Source organism: Bombus pyrosoma, linkage group LG3 (genome assembly GCF_014825855.1).
Source record: "Bombus pyrosoma isolate SC7728 linkage group LG3, ASM1482585v1, whole genome shotgun sequence".
Classification (NCBI taxonomy): Eukaryota; Metazoa; Arthropoda; class Insecta; order Hymenoptera; family Apidae; genus Bombus; species Bombus pyrosoma.
In genome coordinates, this window is record NC_057772.1 from 850513 (window position 1) to 871427 (window position 20915).

Below are 20915 nucleotides of genomic sequence, written 5' to 3' on the forward strand. Positions count from 1 at the left end.
AAGAATAACATCTTGCGACGGTGAACGCGGCGGGAGGAACGATGAAAAACGAGCGGTCGCTGTAGGAATGTTTCCTCTTCTTCCGTGACGGTGGACCATTTTTGGTTCCCATCGTATTCGGCGAATGAAAAGATGGAAAAAAGAAAGGGAAAAGGAGCGGAAGAAAGCGAACAAAGCATCACGTTCGTTGTACATTCGCGCGTTGGTCAAAGTTCAAAACAGCTTTGTGAAATCCGAGAATTAACGAAGCGCGTTGAAAAATGTTTCACTCGTGGTCGGCCACGATAGTTGCGCAACTGCGCAACTGCACAACCACCGGCAAAAATAATTCCACGTGATGCAATTTTTTTTGCCGCCAGCAGCGATTCCTTGGTGGAGATCGGTGGTCGTCCGGTTTTTTTCCATGATTTTCCAAAATGAAGAATTTTCGCGACGGAAAATGTTCGCACGTTCGTCTGGATGGAAAAAGAAAATTCACGTGACAGGCCTGTCGTTAACCGAATTACCTAATCGAAAGAAACGCTCGCACCGGATAATAAAGCGGGTGGCGCGGAACGAACGCGCGAGGGGAGCGCGACGTAGACATCGTACTCTCTGGTTAGAGGAACATTTTCTTAGGACAGAGATTTTCTCCGCTAGGAAGCTGTTCCTGCAGGAAATTTACGAGCGAGCGTTACGCGATCACGGGTCTCGTCCGTGACCTTACACAATAGAAACCTGATTGTGTAAGCTGGCTGTGTCTCCCTATATCTCGCCACTGTGCAGGAAAAACTTCTCTTATTCAAAGTGCTCTATAGAAAGAGAAAAAGCGAAATCAACCGAGAGATCGCGAGTAAATAACGTTATATAAAATACAACGGTTCGTTCTGCTTTTATCTGCTTCTCAGATGACTCTGGTTCACGCGAGAAAGTTCAATTAAAGTTCAAAGCGTGACGTAAACGCAATACCACCAACTATGGTTAACAGATCCGTGTTGGATAGATGGAACAGAGGTGATGAGATAAAAGAGTTCTTTCGCAAAAAGGTTCGGAACTAATTGTCGCTAAATTTTCCATTTAACTGCAGCATCCTTCGATCGATACGTTCGACGACTTGCAATCGATACCAGTCGTTGGAATTCGACGCGCAGGCAGCAAAGCGAGCTCGATCGACGTCGTTCTTGCGACGTCTCCGTTTAACTCGATCGCTCGAAGAAAGAACTCTTCGTTTCTCGTTTAGAAAACGTTGCCGTTGCGCGATACTTTTTCCAACCGAGTGATACACGACTGAAGAAAATCGAACAAATGCGACAGAGACGGAGCGTTGACGCGACGAAAGGAAAAACCTTGGTGGGAGAGCAAAACGTGCACAGAGATCGCAGATGCTTAATAAGACTGTAACACGCGTGATCGTATCATCCTCTTTCGTCTCGTTGTTTCGTCTCGACAAAGTTCGCTCGGCTCGAGGCAACTCGATCGGACGCGAATCCAGTCAACTCGATTTCTCGTACGAATGAAATTTCCCTCTAGATTCTCGATCGATCGAAACACTGGTAAAGCGCAAAACAGCGATTTAACGAGTTGTGCGAGTATTTGTGCGCGTCGCTCCGAACACGGCTGTTTCTTCGATAAAAACACGTGCAACGTTCTGTTTTCCACCTGAAAATTGTCCTCGGACTGTGCTTTTTTCGCGGACAAAACAACACATGGTAATCGAGCAAATGAAAACTCGCCGAGCGAACGGAAGAAACGACGGGGGACGAAAGCGGGACAGCCCGAGTGGATATTCGATCGCATTCGTCGCATCGCGCGCGTTTCAACGGGAAAAGGAAGGGGAAAGCAAAGCCAAAAAAAGGGCGAAAAAAGGCAAAAAGAAGGAAAAAAATGCGAAAGGGGAAGGGGCGTGCTGCTGTTTCCCTGCCATTTCCATGAAAATTGAGCACTTCGAGAGCTGGCAGCCTCTCCAGCTAGCTTCGAGTTACTCGACAACTCGACCCGCGTTTTACTCGTGACGGGCTAGTTTGAATCCGGGCGCGAAGATTTCGAAAAAAAGAAACCAAAGGAGGGTGGATGGAATCATCGACGTTCGAAAATAATTACGTAGCGGCGTAATCGATAGCGATTTCGAGGTGGCGAGGAGATGGATCGTTCGCGACCCGAGCTTTTATCGGCTCCTCTCTCTTCCGTAAAAACTTCCCCAAAGACGATAATACTAACGTAACTCGACGGTGCCCGGTTTGTTGTCCTATATCGAAAAGCTTTCAACGGCTTTTAACGAATTCTATTAATTTCAACGTTAACGCAAAATCGAATCGGAAGACCGCGCCGTAGTTTGGCTCCGGCTTTACGGAAAGCAAAGTTGGTCCTTCCACGACGTAATCCAATTGCCGCCAAAGTATTTCGAGAGTGGACACCGAGTTGCACCGAAAGGAATATCAGCGTAGCTCCTAAGCAGCAGAAAAAACACGGCGCGATAAAACTTTACGAAAACTGCTTATTCCGCGCGCGCGATCCGTCGTCGCGCAGACGCGTCTTTGAAAGTTCGCGTTCAAAGCCATTCTACTACGTTCCGTCGCCGCAGAATCGAAAGAGAGCAAGCGGATTCCTCGCGGAATATTATACTTTCAAAAACGGGGGCGAATCCACTCCGTCTAGGTTCGAGTTCCGAGTCGGAGCGTTCCCTCGGCGGGCGCGAGCGAACGCGACGAGAAACAAAACGATACGCGGAATAGCGGCTGATTGGAACTTGCAAACACGAATTTACCTCACGACCAAACTCCTCGAGAACGAGCAACAATTAATTTAGCATCCGTGTTCGCAGATAATGAGACCGACGTTCTGCTCACGGCCGGAAACAAGCGAATTAATTAACCGGTTGATCGGAAGTCTCTATCGCGTCGAACGGCATCTTTACCGCTTCTTGTTAGACGTACGTAGATTTTTGTCGCTTCTTGTGTCCGTTCTAAACGTTCTGTCTGTCGATCTTCCCGATCGCGATCGCGCAATTATTCGAAGCTTCGTCGACGTTGCGACGTATGCGAAGAATCGTTCAGCTTTTGACGATCATATAGATTTGTAAACGGGAATTGAAATACTCGTGGTTCTTCCATTCGATTCCGATTGGAACGTGATAGAAGACGAATCGATAAGAGAGAAAATTCGAGAGTTAGACGCGTGAAAGTCGAAGAAGCGAAATGACGGAACGCAGCGACGAATCGATGGTCGAAGGGGAAAAAATGGGAAGCGGCAACATATGGAACGGATACGTACGGTTTAAGGGGAAAATACATATACACGATACGATATCAGCGAAACGCTGGCAAGAAATTCCAAGACAGGAAGATTATTCTTGGAGAAAACTGCAACACGGCAGTGTGTAACGTTATTACTCTTCCACTGAAAACATAAATTTCCTCTCGAGATATCATCGTGCCGGGGAACGTCGCTTTCGGCTTACCGGTCTCTCGGATAGATATTCGATCGCGATCGTTGCGAGTCGAAAGAAACGGACGGACCAGACACGAGACAAGTATCTGGTTCGTAACAAATGTCGGAGAAATGAAAGGATAACGATGAATCACGAGTCGTATAAAATGAATTAATAGAGGCTGTCCAGAGCCGGTGGTATTCGTTTAAATTACAAAGTTTCAACGTACGTATATCGGTATAGCGCGTAATAACACGGAATAGCGAGAACAAGAGGCTGATAAATGACACCATGGTAAATTAACCTTTCAAAGGTCCGCCGAAAATAAAGGTGTAACGCGGCGAGCTATGGGGCGGAAGCTGAACAACCTTTCGAAAGAGACTTCGAGTTGATTAGCGAGCGGGATCCTAATTAAGTAAGTTAACGCAATTACCATGCAGGCAGCCGCAGCGTCCGTAAGTCGGAACCCGGTTCGTTAGCTACTTTTGAAGTAACCCCCGTCCCGGCTCGCCAAATTTACGAATAATGTTCGCTCCGTGTAAATTTTCGGCTCGACCGAATGCAAAATGCCCAACCACCAGCCACACCCTCCGCGCCCCCCCTGCCTCTCCTATCAGCCGTGAGAATTTCCCTCGCGTCTCTGTCGTGTCTAATTCGAACGAATTAAACGCTCGCGAAAGTGCGCGTTTAAAAAATCCTTCGCCAAAGGTACTTGGAAGGGAGAAATTTCGCGGTTAATTTCAAGCACGCTGGCAACGTAACAGAGTTTTTGCGTCGTTACGATGTTCGAAGCGCCGTCGTGACGGCGATCGTTCCTCGACGAAAATATTTCGGTGGTTTTTATCTCGCAACTCGTTCTTTCGTCAATTACCTCCTAAAGATTCCACTTGGTTCGCTTGGCCGATTTTCGTTTTCCGGAACAAGCTTTAAAGTTTCCGTTTCTACATATCGGATGACGTCGCGATGTACGTATAAATGAATTTGCCGAGTGGCAAATCGCCTTTTAATTGTGCGATTAGATTCGACGAAAAATTAGCCACGCCACGATACGGCACGACACGACACCTGTTTGATCCAAAGTAAATGTAATGAAACGCGGAAAGCGAGAGGTTTCGCCGATTCGATCCTATCGCGGACTACCGTGACAATGCAAAACGTTTTTCGTCCCTCGACGCTCCAGGCGTTTAATAATCCATAGCGATGTCGAATAAATAGGAACGGTAACTGCGTTATAGTACGCTTTCAAACAAATCGATCGGGCAAATTGTTTTTTATGGTAGCACGATTGATCCGTCGAAATCGCTTCTCGTGCCACCGGAAAAGGAACCTTCTTTTCGTCATCGACGATTAACGTTTCCTTCGCTGGAAATACACGAACACCGCTTTGATCGAGAACGCAACAGGGTTTCCATCCGTAGAAAAGATTGCTTTCGCATTCGAACCACGTGTCGCGAATACGAGTAACCCGCTCGCTTTTACATCTTCGATTTGCGATAATTACTACTAACCTGGGCTCGGGTATACCGATTATTCAACGATGTAACGAACCTTTTTCTTTGCCACTGCTAGCGAACAAGAAATTGAATTTCGATTCAATCAGCTGACTTTTTTTTTACGCGAATTAGCAAAGATATTCGTGCAACACAGGAACTCGAGGTAGATCGATCCTTTACTTTCGTTCGTCCGCGATGTTTATCCGTCGTAGTTGAAATTCAGATTAAGCGAGAATCTACAGAAGAACATCGTTCGATCTCTAAAAACGTTGTCACGCGTGTCAAACAATTTTGAAAACGACAGACGTCGCTTACAGAGTAACCGAAATGTTGTCCGATAAAGCAAGAGAACGCTCTCTGGTAAAACGAGAACCTTCTCCGATAAGACAAAGAATTTTCCAACTTTTTAATGCGAATTCGCGCGAGAAAAGTCGAGGGAGAAATCGAAGAATCTGTGAGGACGTCGGGACCAGAAGGTGGAATGTCAAGCGACTCTATCGACAGCGTTGTCTGTGAATGATGTTGACCCACGAGCCACGGTGCGCAAGGATTATTCGACGTTACGCTATTAGGCAGAGTATTCCGGCACGGAATTACAGATCCACGGGACAACCAACTTGACGAAATAATCCGCGTATAAGGTGTCGCGGAAAAAGCGAGCTCCGCTGTTCCGTGTTTTTGGACGGACGCCAAGCGCGCTTATTAGTCCCTGGACTCGCTCCGTTTTAATTTCGAAGCTGGTACAACCTGTGAACTTTGAAGTTCGCTTAATAACACGGGCCTCTGGTTATTCGTCGCGCTCGCTCGTACGTTTGCTAGCGAAATCGCAAACAGAGCCATCAGGCTTATGGATCCGATGACACGACCGATCTATCTGGCTAACGTGGCTATTGGAAAATATTTATAACGCTTTCGTTGGATCGATCGATACGATGCAACGATCATTAAGACATAGTTAACCCAATTAACAGCTGACCGCGATAAGCAACTAACGCGCGTAAAGCGTAACACGGTTGTAGTTTATTAGACGAGATGGAAACCGATTACCGTTGGCTGGCGAGCCAAGTTGACAGTATGGAAAGTTGCGATTCGCAAATAGAGAGCAAGAAACAATAGCGTTATCGAGTAACCATCCTCGTCGAACCGGTATTCGGGGATAAAAACCGATCGATCGATCTACGCGCGATCATCGTTCGCGATACTCGTTCGATTGTCTAGCCAACGATTTTACGAGTACAATTGCGAGACGATTGGCAGAGAGGCTCTTTTTATTATTTCTGAACGTATCAACGATTACGTTCGTCGAGGCGAGCGTTTTATTTTAGATGCGAGTCGCCGTACCTCGTCGAGTTCACTTGGGCCAATTGCTTACCAATTCGATTCATTTTCCGATGCAATTTCACCTCTCGTTTCCAATGCGCCTACGTTTGTCCTCGATACACGCAACATTCCGACAAGCTACTTTCGTATTGGAAAAACTCGGCTCCGCCGAAACTCCAAATTGTCACGAATACGCGCATTTTTATAATTGCTCCGCTTAACCAGACTTTGTCGAAATAACGATTATCGATTTTCCAAAATTCCACGGCGACAAGAACCTTGTACGCATTGACCTTACTAACTTGTCAACTTTTTAGAACCGTTAAGATAAGACAAATTCTAGGAAATGTTCAGCTAGACGTCAAACACTCGCTCGGGTAACATCGTCGTAAAACAGTGTGCAAATACGATATGATACTTTTCAATAGTTGAACGTTACGGTGTACTATATATATATATATATATATATATATATATATATATACCAGGACGTAAAATGTATAAAATTTCTACGGCAGTAATTATGAAACGTATCGTGGTTCCCAATACAAACAAGCCTGTGTAATCAGAAGGGTGAAAATAATTTGCGTGACTCACCGTTCGCCTAAGGACAGTCCTAATGGTCTCGACTTCTTGTCTCGTCGGCCAACGGGCATAGACCACGCCGCTGAGCAGCAGGACAAAAACGGTGATCCAGATCGTCCATGCCAGGACGTTCCTCGTTCTGGCAAGAAGCTTCTGGGCGGTCCGCGTCGAGATCACTTCTTGCGGAGGGATCTCGAGCTTCTGCGCTTTCCTAAGAATATCCTGCAGTCGTCTCTTAGCCTGCTCTACATCCGGCACCCCCATTTTCTTTATGTTTATCGCGCCTCCACCCTGTTCGTCGATCCACGCTTCGAGCTTTGACCTCGCAGGATGGTACCCTCCGTCGGTGACACGATTCAGGATGAAGACGTTAAGAAAAGTACGGCTGCAAACGCGTCTCGTACAGGTTCATCCTCGTAGTAACGGCCGGAGCGTCGAATTCCTGGAAAATTTCATTCCGTATTCGCTTCCTCCCTAATCTCCCTTCTACCTTAAATTCTTTAAGCGCGCCCTTGAAACTGTATCGGCTATCCGCGTATCTTTCGCGGACGGCTTTGGGAATCGGATACGATTCGACAGACGGAAAATCATAGTGGCGCGAGCAAAGATTTTGAGAGTGCGAGCTGAATCGCGTATCTCAACTCGTAAAAGCACGGTCGCTCTGATCCCGCAATTGATCGATCCGTAGCCACGAAGAAAGTATACTGAATTTTTTATAAAAATAAAGGCAAAGGAATATTTTACGAGAATTAGCAGTGGACCGACAATTTGCATCGCTCTGATTCGCGGTTCTCTGTACGTGCGATTATAGTCGATCAGTTTTTTAAATCTGCTGGGAAGTTTGTAATTTTGCGACTAGAACTGTCGTCGATAACGTCCAATTACACGTGTCGAGAGTTCGCGTTAGCGACTTAAGAACAGGCGGCTGAACGGAAGCGAGATGGAATCGAGGTTAGGCGATTCGACGCAAAACGAGTCGGCATTTAATTTCAGCCGAGGAAGTTCGCACTAGCGATCCTAACGTTGCCACCCCCTTTCCCACCCCTTCCCCTTCTCTAATCGATTCTGAAATTATTCCCAGCGCACCACGGTAATTACCTAATAATTCCAGGATCGATCCACCGACAGCACAACGATGCAGCGCGAGGGAGAAAGAGCCGGGCAAAGAGAAAGAGAGAAAGCCCGCGAAAGTTCGACCTACTTTGCGGAAGGGGCTGGGATTACAAAAGGTTCGCTCGCGCGACAGACGCGGTAACGTTTCGCGCCGACTAATTATTCTCCGCTGAGTTCGGCAGTCGGATTTTTAATTATCGACGTATCGATAGAACGGAACCGATGCGTTCGTTATTCGACCGAGTCGATCGTAGCAACGTCCGACGACCCGATGTTCCGCGGTGAGAATCGGTGAATCGCGCGAGAACGTTTCGTCATCGAAAAAACGGTCTTTGCCTTTCCATAAAATTATTTCGTTCGCGCCGCTAGCGTTGTCTCTTCGAGGGTCGTTCGACGTTGATCGTTGGTGTAAATCGCGGAAAGAAAAAAGGAACTTAAGGTAACTCGTGGAGCCGCGAATACTCGTCGAATACGGTGAAACGCGAAAACTATATTATTCTCGGGGGAAAAAATATCGTTCTTCGATGCCTGTTTCCAAACTTTACAGCTAAGAAATTTCGTTGCGCTAATCGTGTCCGTATTGCTAGCGGCGAGCACGCGCGCGGTTACATTTGATATTCTATTCGCGCGGAACACCTAGCGGCAGCTAATTCTGGCCGACTTTGGTTTTCGTTACTTTAGAAGGTGCCGAGCAATAATTAATTTTCCGGACAATGCCTTGAAAATTGCCGCTGTGTGTCGGCCGTGTACATGTACGGCTTAAAATTTCCTCCGTAGAAACTTTACCCGCCCTTCTCTGAATTATATTTCAACATCCAGAGGAAAAAAATCTTTTGTGAATCTTTCACGAAAGTTTCCGCGCCCGACCAAGTTTCCAGCGAAGAACACTGAGGGGGAAGAGCAGTTTATCTTGCCGGAAGAACTTTTCCCTTGTATGCCGAGGAAATACCCTTTCGATCAAGCCGCGCCAACGAACCGCAACACCGTGAGAGCGGCCTTCTCCGTCAAGATTTTCCCTTTTCTCCGATTCTTTCTCCCGTTCTTTCTCCTTTATCCTATCTTTATCCATGCTTTTTTCCTGCCCTCTGCCTCTAACACACACGTACAATCAGAATTATACCGATCGTAATTTCCTGCTAGATCCAAACAGATTTTGCACGCTGGAAAAGGGTCTGCCTCTCCGTTCCATCGATCCGTTGGATTTTCAACGATCGGCGAAATAAATCGCAGGTTCTTAATAGGCGCTTAACAGATTTCAACCCTTTTGGGTTGCCCTTTGGATCACAACTCGCCGTCTAATCGAACCTGAATTAATTTTCGACGACAGAGATTCTCCTAACCCATTCTACTCGTGAGATTCTCCATCCGGCTGTTCGTCATGCTTCGCGCAAACTACACATCCGTTAGGATGAATCGAGCCTCGAATCCGCTTTAATTTAGTCGACCGGCGAGACATTAATCTACGACTCGACGTTGTTTTCTCATTACGTAGATGAAGAATAGACGTGTATAAATAGGGAATAATAATATAGGTGCGTGAAAACTAGATGATCGCGAGTAAAACACGCACGAAACGTCTTTCGCTTTCGAGCGCAAAATAACATTTGCGTTTTATGTCGTGCCGCATAAAGTGCGCCAACCAAACGCATTTCGACATTTGCTCGTTGCGTTGATCGCGAAGCTCGATATTTTATCTTTAAATCGGCGGGCCATTTCTTCCGTTCAGCTCCGTGTTATTCGTTGATCGCGTCCCTAATTTTACGCGCTGCGGTTCAAGTGGAACAAGATCGATAGAACGGATCGATCTGTTTTTAAGTACACGTCCACTATTTGCCGTTTATTTGGAAATTGTATCTAAAACACCGGGGGGCGATCTTCTTCGTGGTCGTTGCGATATACGCGTGTTCAGCCGAGTAATAAATAAAAAAGAAAAACGAAAAAAGAAAGCGAAAGGAAAAGGAAAAAGAAATATCAAACATCGATCGGGATCAGAAGTAAGCGTCTTAGCGACTTACCTTTGGTATTGCGATTCACGTTCCGTGGACAAAGTGACAGGATGATCTTGAGAGAGCGTGGAGGGGCACGTTCTGTAATCGGTAGCAAAACTCCCAAGAGGCTGATGCCCGCGAAGCTAGTCGAGGAGTAGGTCACGAGACGTTGCGGAGGCGAGATACGTTGTCGCGTGTCTAAGGAATCGTTTGTGTATCAACGGGATCGTTCATCCTCGTAGATCGTCCTCGAGCTCTGTATCGTACCGCCTCTCGTAACGACACTTTTACCTCTCGATAGTAGAAACGACGAATGGCGCGCAACACAGCCGATGACACTTCACAGAAAACCGATCACAAAAATCGTTCGTTTTGGTTCGGCGTGGAGGCGATTTCGTGGCACGCTAGCCGCTTTGATCTTGTGGAAATCGTGTGGAACGAAAGGAAACACGGAAACAAGGTCGCAAAGCGAACGATCGATCGTAACCCGAGCGAAAACGGGCAAGAACTGACTGGCCTCGTCGAGGGTAGCTGCCCTTATAGATATAAGACAGGAGGGTGGCGCGTGCGCTGTCGGTAGTCGCGCATGCACGATTCGCGGTCGTTCCACTGCGCTTTCAGGCTGCGGACCGACCTCGACGGGCTCCGACGGAAGAACAGCCTTAAAGATCGAAGCAGATTGGCCGATCGGAAGGAAGAAGATCCGACAAAGACGGAAAGTCGGTCGTTCGGTCAGAAAGTGACAGTGGTAAGGAGTGTGCGTCGGTTAACAACCCGGAGACGCGGTACGTTCTCAGTCGCTCGTTTCTTCTTTATCACCGGGAAACGATGAAAAAGTAATTTACACCCTCCGATCGTTCGATTTCGATGCCACGACCCTCTCGCGATCTCGTTTTATGCTCGGTCACGTTCACCCATCTGTTTCGTCGATGTTTATCCATCAGGAGAAATTTTTAACATCGTCGCGCGTCGCGATAATATTCCGCGTTAGGACGCGCTAGACGCGAAGACGGACGGCAAATCGCCGACAGATGTAACTCGGGAAATATAAATTTCAACGTTAGATTCGTTTCGCCGTGGCCCTTAAACGCGAGGAAATTGAAACACATGGCATAGAAATCGCGTAAAAGGAATGCTTTCACCGCGCGAATATGTATCTGAACACGGTCGGCTGATTTCGCTGTTCGTCCAATTACGGCGCGAAAATAACGAGACACCTTTTGATTTCTCCGGTTCAACTTACTCGGATATCGCACACGCGGAAAGCGCTTTGCCGTGCTTTCGCCCTCGTTCTTTCGATTCGTATTATAGAGACCTGTTGCTGACGAATATTTACGTACTATGCTAGAGTCAAAGTTCTGGCTGCTTGTAGCGCGCCAGCTCGAGCCACGAAATTCCGCCGAGTCGGATGTCATTAAGCACAGGTGTGTCCGTCCAAATTGCCGGATAATCGTTTAAAAATCTGTAAAACTGTCAATGTTGCTTTTACCGGCGAAAGGACGCTAACTTTACGGATTTAACTTTCAGCGATCGTGCAATCAGACGCGTTTTTTCTTACTCCGGACAGCGGCAAGTTTAAACGGTTACGTGTTCTCGAGGAGACGAGGAATGAGGAAGGCGGGGACGATTCGAGCGTTGGAAAAGCGTGGTAGGCGTTGTCGATAAGACGCAGCGTGTCGTCGCGAATAAAACGAGGAGAAGAAATAGAGGTAACGTTTGAAAGTTGTTGTAAAGGCGAACTTGGCCAAATTTCGCGAAAATACGTTTTAGTGTTTTAGAAAGAGACGAAAGGGAAGCCCCTTGTCTTGTACTCGAAGGATTTTGCACGGTTCCGTTGCAACGTCGCTGATCTGAATTTACGTTCGATCCGTTTACGGATGGGCGACTTGCTCGTTCAAACGCAGAATGAGCGGCAATACGTTCGAGATGTTTCCGCCGGCCGCGCGTCGTTTTCACCCGTCTTCCGTTCCGTGAACGTTTATTCGAAATTCCTGCAGCAGCTTGACGGCAAATCGATGACAGTTAATAAGATTAAAAGACCTGTCGCTGGAACCAAAGAAAATTAAGGAAAGCACTTAGCTCGTAGAATCTAAGCGAGCTTTAATGGCATCGATGACAAAAGACGCAAATATTTTCCGAGAAATCTCGTCGATATGCATTTTCGTTCGAGTTTATGCACGAATGGTTAGAAGGGAGAGAAGAAAAAATAAACTAACGGAGGGACAAATGTACTTCTACGAAAGAAACGAATGACAAAGCGGGGTTAATTTTCATTCTCGCGAGGAATTTACGTTGGCAGCGACACTTTGCCAAGTCGTTAGCCGGTGTCGTTATCGTTCCTTCCGGTTCGCTCAGCGGCTACAATTATTTTTCATCGGCCCCTTGAAGAGGGGCAATCGCGGCGGTAAGTAGTAGAAATCAAACAGGAGGAAAATGGTTCTCCGTAGAAGCGGCGCGTTACGCCAAATTAATGTCGAGTGCTTCGGTCTGTGCAATCGTCCGCGAAGATAACGAGATTGTTAATTAACGGACGAAATTTTCCATCCCGACAAACTCGAACGCTATGTAGCAAAGAAACAAGCGGAGAATACGAGGTGACAAATAAACGAACGGTACCATTTATCCGTACTAGATAAGAAACTTAAACTGGCTCGTAGAGAGGAGAGCAAGGTGAGAAGGAAAGGAGAATAAAAGATAGAAGAATATTTCGTTCGAATATCAAACGTGGAAAATCAGAACGAAACACGGCGAATAAGGGGAAATTCTTGAAGAACGAGACAGGGCATTCGAAGAAACGAATTAGCTGGTACGCAAAGTTCTAAGAGTCGAAAGATTAGTCGTTCGCTGTGTGTAGCGGCACGAGGCCGTTGTTACGTCCCGAGACCGGCGATAATCCTGAGGAACCGTCATCTTGCCGAAACTACAACTAACGACGCGTTTCTCGGCCCTGACACAACGATTCCCTTTGGTCCTTATCGTTGTATCGCGGAAAGACCCACGAAGTATATACAGTGCCGCTATAAAGCGTAAGTACCGACGGGTCAAAAGGGTCGAGAAACTTCAATACGCCTTCGGTACCTCGGTCGATTGTTAGTCGTGAGTCGATTTGCGAGGAGTTTGGTAGTTGCGAGCGATCGGTCGAGTCGACAAAGAGTTGGAGGCAACGGTCCGAGTACGGTCCAGGCAACACGCTCTGGTAACGTTAATAAACGCACCGTTAAATTAATACGCCGAGTAGTCCTTTGGTACGTCCTACCCTCGGAAGCTTGACAGGAAAAACGCGAATACATAGAAATTTCCTGTACGTATGAATAGTTTGAACGGTTTGAATGGGAATAGAGAGAAAGAGAATGGCGCGGGTGAAATTTCAGAATTGAAACGAACAATGTATCCGTTTGATAAAATCGAGACAGTCCGTTCTGCGAGTGGGAATCGAGTTGGGAATCGTCGACCGTTGAAAAAGTTGCTTTTCAATGGAATATTTTGTCGAAGGAGGAAAATGGAATAAGATACGGTACATGGGATCGAGCTTCTCAGCCAGAACGAGAGAAGAACGGGACGATAGTAGCGTATCAAGCGGCAAAAGGGTAGAGGCAATAAGGCAAATCTAGATATCGACGTGCGAATTCTCCGTGGACCATACACACGGGTATTGAGTTAAGTCGCGGAAATCTGTAGAAGGGGATCGGGTATCGAAGGCCGACGAGTATAGAAGGCGAGGTTAGCGTTCGATTTTCGATAGAGGCGAGACAAATTTCAGAACGTAACGTTGGTCACACCGCGGTGTAGGGGAGAATACAGGCGAGAATAAAAAAGAATAAAGAGGAATAAAAAGGAGGGATTATCGAGAAAACAGGAGGCGCGAAAGCGTGAATGTTTCGGTACGAAGAATTCGGTCGGGTAGTTAAAACCGAAGCGGGATAACGATCGTGCGGAGAAGCCGTAATTAACGAAGCGTCGCTGACCTGGAAAAACTGATGAAAAGGGAAAACAAAGAAGCGACGGAGAGTTTAACGGTGACATTGCTGGCAGCGTAAGTGCGCGGCGATTAAAAGTTTTACTGCGACGAAAGTGAAACGGAGAAAACGCGGTCCGGACGAGAATCTCGACAGAGATCGACATCTGAATACCATGGTCGTTTGTCAGGACATCGTGGATCTCCCCATGGGCGCAAACTCGCTCTTTATACCTCCTGGACAAGCCTGAATCACCTAAAGCGATTGCACGCTGGAAAACCTCTGGGACAGTTCGTTGTCGTACGGACGCATTTATCATTCTGAAAAACGTTTAAACGTTTCCTCGCCACCAACCATTTGTAATTTTCTAACGCGAACATCCTCGCCTCGAGTCCACCGCGTTAATACCACGGCTCGTATTCTATTTGCGCGAAACTTCTTTTCACGACGCAGATCGTGTTGGTTAATCGAGGCTACGACACGCCGCGCCGTGCAGCCGGTGTTATCGAACGCGTTGTGTTTTATCGGCCACATATTTAACGTTTAAACCCACGTAGCCGATCGGCTCGACGGTGAGCTCGGTATCGGCGTCGTTAAACACCGTCAAGGATAATAGCTTTTTCAAACTTGCTGGCTGCCGCCGCGATGCATAACCGAAATTTCGAAGATAACGACACACTTTACAAGCGTTTCTCCGGGACCAGGTGAAATTAGATTCGATAGCGCTACTTACGAAACAGCGGCTAATTGAAAGAACGAACTCGCTCGATATTTTCCAACGTTGTTAACCCGTTCGAAACAACTTTTCGCCATATCTTTCAAACTTTTCGGCCACGAATTTCTTCGTCCGCCTGTTGTCGCACTGCCTAGAATCACCAACGAAGAGGAAGATATACGATTCAAGAGTCACGTGATTGCTGACGGCAATTTAGTGGGTAGGCAGGGTTAACAAAGCGACGCGCCGACGGAAGAATCGCATTCCATCATTGGAAAATTGGCTTAAGGCGGAGACCGCGATAGCGATACGTCAGGATTTAATTGCCAGCTCGTCGGACTTGTCGGTGTATTAGCCTCCCCGCCGCCTCCTAATTTCAATTATTATCCCATTCGTTATTTCCGTACGGACCGCCTCTTTTCGGCTCGGCGTACGCGCCCAAATAAATCTTCGCTCACCATTTACCCTCGATTTAGTCCTTTTTCCACTTTCGTATTCTCTGCTCTATGACGCGCTCGTAGACCTGACCGGTAATGACAATTCGGAAATGATATAAAACCCTACACGTTTTATCCCTCGCTTCGAAATACGATCGAAATCTACGATATGTCCAATTGAAACGTATGTGAAAAAAACCGGACGATCGTATGTGACGACAAAGGTTATTGGGATGATCGTTGAAGAAGCATCGTTCGCCAGAGAAATACGAATACGAGAGAAAAGGCGACGAAAGTAACGAACCGTTGGACGAAGATAATATTCCCAGTGTCAAGTTGCTCTGTACATGTTTAAAATGCTGTGCGTTGCTGCTAGCGTGTCAACGAATCAAAAGAATAATGTACGAGGAGAAGGGATGTGCAAACAGTGACGGTAGAGGGCCGAGCAACGCGAAAAGATGGAAAGAAACACGATTGTCTCTTCTAGCGGAGGTCAAAAATCTTTTGCGCGCTAAAACGTACAAAGAAAACCTTTATATTTTATTAGCTCGGTTGTAGGAGATACCGCGAGCCATTATTTTAAAAGCGGAGCGATAGCGGAATGAAACTTAGAGAAAGGAGCAGAAATGAAAACGTGTGAAAGCGGACAAACAAAAGAGAGCGAGGGGGGGGGGGAGGGAGGATGACAGGAGCAAAAAGGGAAAAGCGCGTAACGCATCTGCTTTCGAGGTTCATTCTATTTCTTTTCGTCGGTTTCTTTGTTTCTCTCTCTTTTGCCGCTATAAAATAAATCATCCGAACCGCACGACTCAGCCGACGATTTGAGAAATTCCATGCGGACTATATTTTTCTTATTCGCTCTAAAGGTACGTTGAAAATCGTCGGTGAGCCCAAAAAGACGTTACTTCGATGAAAAGTTCCAACAACGTCTCGAAACACACGTTACGCGATAACTTGACTCAACGATCGATCGCAACGATTATATAGTTGTTTTGTGACAAATGTAAATGAAAACTTGCAGAGATAAAAATACGTAAAAAGGGGCCAATAATAATGGCCCGATTTTTTCACTTAACGCGTAATTAAAGCGGATTCGTTATGCGCATTTTAATCGCACGCCTCCATTGAATATGACGGTCGAACGTTTCCCCTAAGCGAGGCAGCTCTTTTTTCTCGCGCTGCGCCGTCGCGAACAACAAGCAGGAACACTTTGTTCCGCGATAGAAATTTGCTTACCGACAGAATCGAATACTTGATTTCCAATTTCTCGTGTAATGGCGTCGGATCGGTGAAAGGAACACAGGCAGCATGAGTTAAAGGCGCTTTCGTGTTTTTCAACGGTCCAGTCCCTTCGTTAATTCCCCCTGGGCAATCTCTTTCCATACAGTTCTTTGCATCCACCGTCGATCGGGACGAAACGATTCGCGTAACTGCGTTGCGGGCTATCGAACGTAAGCACGAGGCAATGGACATCGATCGAAAGGTCGAAGATCTCGATCGTAAGTAGAGTATAATGTCTTTTACGTGTCATTTACATACTCGGACGAATTTTCCTCTCGATACTCTCCGCAGATCCTAAAAGAATTTTTTATCTCTATTCCAGTATAATCTAAAAGATACTATTTTTCGTAAAGAAACGAGTTTCATCGATTGGTCGGGTTACGACGCCCGAAATCAGCCGTCAAAAGGCAAGTCCGATTTACCCGCTTACCGGAAAATCGACGCTACAACAGATTAACTCGAAACGCGTCTCTGTAACGATACTTGACTATTTTTTCTTTTTTTATTTTATCTTCTTTTATTTATTTTGTACTTTAGCTTAATTTTGACGAGTTTTCGAAAAATAGAAACCAGGGATAGCAAATTTTCGCTTTGGTAGGATGAAAACGCATAAGGAACGATCGTGTCCAAGTGTTTGATTCCTAATCCACTTACAGGGAAGAGCGAAGCGAAACGAGAACGATGGCGATGAAGAGAAATGGAAGGGTAACGCGGTAACTGTTTCGGAGGCTGACGAGATTAGGCGAATTTGAAGGGGGCAGAGGCAAATACAGGATAGGAAAATGCGAGGCAGGGAGTATGGGAAGCGGTAAAGCGGTACTCTCAGACACAGACTGCGTCGGAGAGTTTAGGAGGGACAAAATCTTGGCTCTTGCTTCGAGTCGTTAAGATTTAACGGCGTGTTAGCAGCGAATTAAGTCGTGGCTCGCTTATCCTCTTGATTTCTCCCGCACCTATCCTTCGTGACAGTCGGCCCCAATTTATTAACCGGTGAATCCTAAGCTCCTGCTTGGCATACGCTTACTAGAGAAACGAATAAATCACAGAAATCGATCTCTTTTACTTTGATTCGCTTTATCGATCTATACGATAGATCGACGCGCTTTTTCCCCTCATCCTCTCCTTCCTCTTCTTCTTCCGTCCAGATTTTTTGAAAAGTGCAAAATAACCTATTTAAAGTGCTTTTTCAGTGTTTCGGGAAACAGAGACTCGACAGAAGAAACACGAGGAAAAGACGGAGTTTAGGAAGAGGCTGCGTCATAATGTTGCGACGTGATGGAACGAAGATGGCTTGTTCCGTAATAGAGAAAGAAAGAAAGTAGAGAAAAACAAAATGGGTTGAAAAGATTGGCCGGAGCAAACGTTCGAAGGAACGAGCATAGGCTTACAAGACGAATATTCGAGAAGAAAAACTAGCTTCTTCTTTTGCAAGCTCATACGCGAAAGCGATCTACGAATGGAACCTCGTTCGAAAGATTTGCAAAATTCTTGCAATGTTTGATTCCGACGCCACGATGCTCTTGAACCTCGCGTATTTTCGAGTGGCTTCCGCGCGATCTTAATAACGATATCGAGATCGTTATAAAACTTCAATTAGCTTAGCAAAGAAGTACGACAGGCGCATGTAAAAGCTTCCTCTTCTAGGCACTTTCTTTTTTGTTATCCTTTCAGGATCGGGCAAACTCATCTACCGAGTTAACGAGAGGATCAAAGGGTATTTCGTTTGACGTACGACTTAAACGTGACCGGCTTTGCGAGCGAGAAACGTGGAATTATGCTTTCTTCTGAAAGGAAAGAACCGTGAGCTCGAAGAAACGGTTAACGAGATCTCGGTGATAGTCCGCGTCCCCAGTTTCTTGGCCGTGCTGAAATTTACGATAGTACACGGAGCGAATTAGCGTTATGAAGCATGCGAACAAAAGACAGCTTCTCGGCCTCGAGATCACCCGGCCAGAAGCCAAGAAGGTGAGAGATAATAAGGAGTAATCGAAAACGGTAGGGGACTCTGATTGCGAGCGATTTGGCTGTCTACCCGAAAACACTTTCCAGGAAACGCTAGCCGGCCGGTGGAGAAGCGGTCGGTTGAAAGTTCCTCGGTAAACTTACCGGAGATCTGCCGTTGGTGGATAAACTTTTTAAGGAGATGGTTCGTATCCGCCTTAACTTTCCTCTTTCTCGCACCAACGATCTTTCGCCCTATCCTAAGTAGTTGATATTCGAGAGAAGAGTGTTGCTTCCAATCTCGCGAAACAGTATGGTGTCTGGTTCAATGTGACAAAATATTAAACAAGATTGAGATTACTCTTGGAACATTAAATTGCCTGTCGGAGACGATCGTGCCAGGAAAGAAGATCGCTCGCACATCGTTCGAAGACAGACTTCCTTTCTTTTCTCCGTTTTTCTTCCGCTTTTCCTCCTTTTCTATCGATCGCAGTCGTTCGACTTCTCTGCTCTCTCTCCTTTTACTATTGTCTTCTGTCCGGTGTGTTTCGACCACACCACGATTGGAGATCTCTGGTTTTCGGTAACAAACACCGGGATGCTAACGATTAAAGTCGATTCTCATCGACAAGAATTCGAGATAGAACGGACCGGTTGGAGAGCGAGTGATTCGTAAAGAAGAAGAACAGAAAACAGTGTTCCTTCGTAAGAATTTAACTGGAATTCGATCGGGAAGTTTCCGCGCAAACACGAATTTCATTTACATTTCTTCCGTCCGGCCGCGACCGGTGGCTTGTCGTTTCAACGCGGAATAACGGATCAACGAATGCGTTCGTTGGCACTGAAACTTTGAAAAACGGGATTTGTCACAAGACAGCACCGATAAACGATAACGCGGTCGCGACGCCATTCCGATCAGAGTTCCTAATAAAAGCAATGATGTCGTTAGACGAGGGTAAAAAGAGCGGTAGCGTTTTTTTGTTTCGAAAATTGATTAAAATCAGAAATAAAATTAAATAAAAGCAAGGACGAACAGCGGGCGCGGTAAAGAAGAACCGCTATGAAATTGATTGAAAAATGATATACACCTGGAGCGTCGTTTCTATTCGAACGAATCAAAAACCGATGGAAATCCGTTTTAAAGGAGCGGTACTCCGAAAAGCCTCGCTCGACACATTTTGCCGGAGCGATCGGAAAAATCGCCGCTTAACGGTTCGAACAGAATAGGCACGCTGCCGATGCTTTAACATTGAACGACGCGACGCACCGTTGCGTTAATTTCACGTAACGCTTGTACCGTCAGATCGGAAACGAGAAAATCGATGTCTCGTTCGCTGCGACTTATCGGTTTTACTCCTATCATCGAACTATAGTCGAAGCAATTGGAATCGATGTTTGTAATTAGCTAGAAATTCGATGCGCGCTTTAATCTCCTATGTATCACCGGCTGCTGAAATCGGTGCAAGCTTGTCCTTATCCTTCTTCCCTAAGGTTCTGTTCGGTTAAACTTTCCTCGATTCGTGCAAATTCTCGTTTCCTTTTCTTTTACTTTCTCCCGCTTTTTTTCGTAGAACGACGAAACACTGGAAGAGCGCACAGCCGAGTCTAGGCTAACGATAGAGAAGAATACCAACGAGTAGAAAGGAGTGCGAGCGCGGAAAAAGAAATTTACTTTGGAAAATCGGCAGGCCTACCGTCGTACCGCGCTCGGCCATTGCTCGCGTTTCGGTAATTTCCCAAGTGCGCGTTGAAAATTTAACAGGGATGTACGAAATCGTATCGCGTTATCGAGGATGCTCAATTAAGCGAGCGTGCGCCCGGTTTGTATAAAGGGTGAATCCAGTAGGATCTAACGCTACCGTTTTCCAGGATAATTTATGACCAGCTATTGTACTTTGAATGGGAGTCCCGTTATTATGGAATGAGCCAGAGGGACAGGAACAGGAACAAACGGTGAAGACAGAAAGAGCGGGACATAGAAGCGCGGAACGCGACGACAAAGAGAGCACGCCAGACACGAGGAAAGAAGATGATACTTACAGAGAGCAAGAAGGATTGATAAACAGAGATCTGTAGGAGAAGGTACAAGTAAAAAGAGAGGAAACAGAGAATGATTCTCTCTCCGAAACGAAGAAGAAGATCGGGCGGCGAAAGATAGACGGAGACGGACCGGGAAGGATAGAGAAAGAACAATTGCAAATAGCCCCGAGGCGTAGTAAACGGGGTGGTGCTCGTAGCTGGCTGGTTTCTCCTGCTAAGTTGGTAGCGTTGCATATTGTTTCCTATTCAACCGTTTTGCAGCCTCTGGCTTTTTCCAGCTTTTCTCCTCCTTCCTCTCCTTCCCCCCCCCCCCCCACCCTTCTCTTTCCTTCCCATTGCTCTTCTCGTTTCTCTTTTTTTCGTTGTACTTATATGCCAGAATGTATGTACATCGTATATAATTTATCTCCGTTGCTTCTTCTCGTTTCTTCCACTCAGCAATCGTGCCTTATACGATAATCATTTTTCGTTATTCTCGAACATATTTTGCCATCCATCGTAACGCGCATTTGCATTCGCCGCGTCTTCTTCCACGCGCATCACGAACGGAACTGACTTGAAACTTTTCGAATTAAAAAATGATCATCGTTATTTTATCAAAAAGCTTTGGAATTAATTTCAACGCCAACGACGATTTTTC

The 20915-nt window shown here is 46.2% G+C and overlaps 1 long non-coding RNA gene across 1 annotated transcript; it reads right to left on the bottom strand.

Moving 5' to 3' along the window:
* Positions 1-7069: 7069 nt before the first annotated feature.
* On the bottom strand, positions 7070-14972 carry LOC122565747. The gene is made up of 3 exons (XR_006316266.1): positions 14595-14972; positions 9933-10243; positions 7070-7246 (listed from the first exon to the last, which is right to left on the bottom strand). It is a non-coding gene; the product is annotated as an uncharacterized LOC122565747 (long non-coding RNA).
* Between the last annotated feature and the right edge of the window lie 5943 nt (positions 14973-20915).